At 36.7% G+C, this 4,889-nt stretch overlaps 1 non-coding gene across 1 annotated transcript; it reads left to right on the forward strand.

Moving 5' to 3' along the window:
* Positions 1–1,870: 1,870 nt before the first annotated feature.
* On the forward strand, positions 1,871–1,953 carry TRNAS-UGA (transfer RNA serine (anticodon UGA)). Its single transcript has one exon. It is a non-coding gene; the product is annotated as a tRNA-Ser (tRNA).
* Positions 1,954–4,889: the final 2,936 nt, after the last annotated feature.

Below are 4,889 nucleotides of genomic sequence, written 5' to 3' on the forward strand. Positions count from 1 at the left end.
ATTTTTTTTTATTGTGAGTTTTGGAATTTTGCAAGTTTATTTAATTTTGAGTTGTGGAATTTTGCAAGTTTCTTTAATTGTGAGTTGTGGAATTTTGCAAGTTTCTTTAATTGTGAGTTGTGGAATTTTGCAAGTTTTTTAAATTGCGAGAGTTGCCGAATTTTGCACCTTTAATTGTGAGTTGTTTAATTTTGCAAGTTTCTTTAATTGAATGCTGTGGAATTTTGTAAGTTTCATTAATTGTAAGTTATAGAATTTAAAAGTTTCATAAACTATGAGCTGTGGTATTTGCAAGTCTCATTGATTTGTGGGTTTTTGTATGTTTCGTAAATTGTGAGTTGTGGAATTTTGCAAGTTTCGTAAATTGTGAGTTGTGGAATTTCGCAAGTTTCCTAAGTGTCATTAATCGTTATTTGTGGAATTTTGCAAGTTCAATTATTTGTGCACCCAAACCCCTTCTTTTATCAGTTCTTGGGACCCCATAGAGTTTTATGGACTCACAAATACGAAGATTTAACATTTATGTGTAGGAAGTAGATGACCAAATTCTTGTTCTCACAGGTGGGTGGCAATAATTAGGCTACCTGTAATGGATTATTGTTATGATTACGAAAAAAATACTTTTAATGGGTTTGCATATTAAAAGATTTTGGCTTTAATCTATCGAGGTTATCATATAGCATATCTCTCTCTCTCTCTCTCTCCCTCTCTCTCTCTCTCTCTCTCTTCTCTCTCTCTCTCTCTCTCTCTCTCTCTCTCTCTCTCTCTCTCGAAAATAATAGATAAATGTCATATATGAATTGTGAATACATTGATCATCAGTGAAAAATTACCGATTGGAAATTATACATTAATGACCGTTATTGCATGCAGTTGTAAATGTATGTATTAGTCGCTGGATAGTTAGACTATACTACTGGTTATTCAGTGACTGGTAGATTTGATATGCAATACAGCTAAAGTTTATTTTTTAATTTTTACAAAAAATAATTATAAATTATAAAGTAACACTTATGTAAACGATAGGAGTGCACTTGATTAATATGTATGTTGAAATATTTTTCAAGTTGCAAGATATTAGGTAAGCACTAATTCTAGAGCAAAGTATTATGGTAATGCACTGATCGGGCGCAGATGATCATATGTCAATGGGATGCATGTAAACTTCATTGCCGAAAGCACAGGTCACCTAACTTCGCTCAGGTGTTCTCATGTGAGGTCTGTTTAGCGGAGGCTTCGTTTCCTGTTAAACCTTTATGAGTGTTTGTACTCTTTGCATGATTCATAGAAACAGCAGTAATTAATATTATCGTTGATAGTAATGCCATACATTCGACAATTCGTGGCGGGGTTGGAGTAAATAGTTGTAACTACATAAACTGGAAATAGCAGAGGTGAAATTGTCCGGGAATATGATCTGGCTCCGTGTTTTATCGGGAAGCACAAGCCGAATGGTCTGTACCGACCTCGCGCTTTCGTATGACGCACTCTGGTACAATGAACATATTTCATTCAGTTGTATTTTATTTATCATAAAATGGACATATTACATATGGTTATACCGTGATCCTACACCAGACTGCTTTCTCCTACGTTATTGTGGCACTTTGAGACATCAAGTAATTTTTACCAGAAGTGTGTTTGTGCGCAGCCACTTCGCGGCTCCCGGCTACGTATGCTCATCTCCTAAACATTTTATCTCTTTTTCTATGGCTTCCCTTGCATTTATTTCTGTGGTAGGGTGTATTAGTATACTGACAAAGAAGTAACAATACATTGCATACTATAAATCTGCAAAATAAAACAGTTTAGTTCTGCGCGCATTGGAAATTGCAATCAAAAACCCAACCGAGTGCCTCTCCCGACAGGAGCTGCGGTGTCCGAGTGGTTAAGGAGATGGACTTGAAATCCATTGGGCTCTGCCCGCACAGGTTCGAATCCTGTCCCGCAGCGGGTTGTGATTTTTTTTTCTTCAGGTTTTTAATGTAGTCATTTACAGTTGATGTATGTAGTTCTATCTTGTTTAGATTTGAAGAGTTTGTGTAATGTCATTAGCGTCGCGGAGTCGTAAAGTAACTGTAGGCGTACTTAGGGCCTATAGCGTTTATTTTGGGGATTCTTTATTTTCTCGTTTATTTCATATAATGATATACATGAGAAGTCTATAGAAATGGTCAAGTATGAAAAATTTCCGCATACGTATTGTTAACACCATAACAAAGAATTATTAGCCTTTTTTTAAAATCAATCTAATCGATTTTTGCTTTTTAGACAAATTTTTTGGTGCTTAATTTGTTATTTTGAGTTCTTTTTGTATGAAACTGAATGTATAAGATTATCTTGAAAAATTGGAAAGTATGAGAATTTGCCGCATACATATTCCCAAGACTATAACAAGGTGTTTTTATTTTTAATCAGTATAGCAGATTTTCTCTTTTTAGCCAACTGTTTTACGCTATATTCAGAGAGAGAGAGAGAGAGAGAGGAGAGAGAGAGAGAGAGAGAGAGAGAGAGAGAGAGAGAGAGAGAGATATGTGGGGCGGGGGACTGGCGATTAATTGCAATTAATACGATTCCACTCAAAACTAAAATCTCCAAATGTGAAGCTCATTAAAACCTCGTCATTTCCCCCTTCCCCTTTTCATATTCCCATCACTTATTTCCATTCCCCTTTGGCTGCCGTTCCCTTTATTCCTCTTTCCTTCCTTCCTTCCCCTTTCTCTCCCCCTCCCCCTCTTCCGTGTTTGCTATGCCGCACCTCATAAAAATCATAAAGGAACCATCCGCTGTGACTCGATTGTGCGATGGGCAACACCAGGCAAGCTACCAACCAGTCGTCTGCCAACCAGGACCTTATTGAGTAGGGGCATAGAGGCGAGTTAGTTTGAACCTCCCTCCCCCCCCCCTCCCCTCTCCCTCCTTCCCTGTGTGAGGATGGGGATATAAATGGAGTGTGCCTGTACTTATAGGATGAAAAATATATCATGTTTATAGTCATTCCTTGGGCTTAACCCCCATTTTTGCGTGTGTGTAATCTTCGCAATATCCTTCCACATGGGGACTTTCTTTTAGAATATTTTAAAGGATCTCTCTCTCTCTCTCTCTCTCTCTCTCCTCTCTCTCTCTCTCTCTCCTCTCTCTCTCATCTCTCTCTCTCTCTCTCTCTCTCTCTCATTATTATTATTATTATCTTTGTTATTGATTGATTTTATTGACTAAAAGAAATTATAATTAGCAATCCTTTACGAATGTGAACAAGCAAAAGGAATATAAGACGTAGTAGAATAGTGTGACTAAACATAGTATGTGAAAAAAGAAAAAAAAAAGAATAGATGCAGTAGAATATAGTGATTAAACTAAGTTTGATTTTGTTCCCCAGTGACAATGTAAATCTTGACATTTTTCACATTTTTTTTTAAAAAAGTTAGGCAGAGTAATATTAACGACACCTGCGGGCCATTATCAGCACACTATTTCTGAATTAAATTTGAAAATTCCTTTATTAGCTCTTATTTTGAAGACACTATTTACAAGTAAATTTTCAACTGAAATTAGGATTTGTTTTATTTTGTATTATAAATCTCTATCCAGAATTTGGTGAAATCTAATGTGATTTATAACTTTTGATATAGGTGTTTAAGTTTTACCCCACATTTTTTTTTATCAAATAGCATGTCCCCTTTGTCTTCTTGGGCATGGGTCATAAGTACATCATTAACATCATTGTTATTTTTTTTTTTTTATTAGTATTACAGTTGCCCTCTGATTCCTGCTCGCTTTGTCCCTAAAAATGGAGTTACTTTCTCCGCCATTAATGACGGAAACCAGGACACGTATTATTATTACAAATCGAGGAACCTTGTCATTTGCATCGCTAATAATTTTTACAAATTTGTTTATTGCATGTGTCTGGGGACAGTTCTTTACCCTATATCTTGGTGTACGTCATTATCGTAACTTCAGTTCTATGGTTTTCAGGGGGGGGGGGGTCGTCTTTTCGCGTTAGGAAAAACTGAGAAGCTGGAACATTCAAGATCATTTAATTATAGCAATATGCACCTGCTAAATGGCATTATCTTCGTGTACAAATCATAGTAACAGTCCTTAGGTAGGAGTCTAATCTATGAGTCCTGGTTATGAGCAATAGTAGTGACCGTCGTCTACAGTCGTTAGAGCATTGTGGTATCATGTATGTAATCTACGGAGACGAGGAGATGTAGGATGTTATGAAAGAGATATGATGGGAAGACCAAATGGTAAACAACAGCGGCAAAAAGATACACTGGTGGTGGAACCAAGAGGTCCATACAGCTGTCAAGGAATAGTATATTGCCATAAGAATGTGGGAAGAAGATAACTATCAGACCTTGTGGGGAATATAGACAGACAAAGAGGGAAACAATTAGAGGTTGCAATTGGAGAAGCCAGGAGAGAGTGGTATGAAGTGATGGGAACGCCGATAGGTAGTATACAGAATTTATGAAGCGAGAAGAAAAGACAGGCAGCATGTTTGAGAGGTAGGAATGATGAAGGGGAAAGAGGAAATATTTAACTATTAAATACTGAGAAAGTGTGAAGAACTGGAGAATGTTCCTCTCGTAGAAAGACCAATGGCAAACATCAGAGTGAAATCGAGAACGCTGTGAAGAAAGGAAGTGTAAAAATAACTACAAAAATCATAGGCTATAATAGAAATGGTTAAGGTCTCGGGAAATCTAAGCAGAATGGTTACACACATAAAAAAGAGGAGATGCTAAGGGCGTTGGAATTTAGTAGAGTGATTGAATTGTATAAACAAAAAGGAGACTTAAAAGGTAGGAATTACAGAGGATTAAAGCTTGTGGTGCCTGTATTCAAGATACTAGAATGAATATTAGAAAAAAGGTTGA

The sequence above is a fragment of the Palaemon carinicauda genome, chromosome 20 (assembly GCF_036898095.1).
Source record: "Palaemon carinicauda isolate YSFRI2023 chromosome 20, ASM3689809v2, whole genome shotgun sequence".
Lineage (NCBI taxonomy): Eukaryota > Metazoa > Arthropoda > Malacostraca > Decapoda > Palaemonidae > Palaemon > Palaemon carinicauda.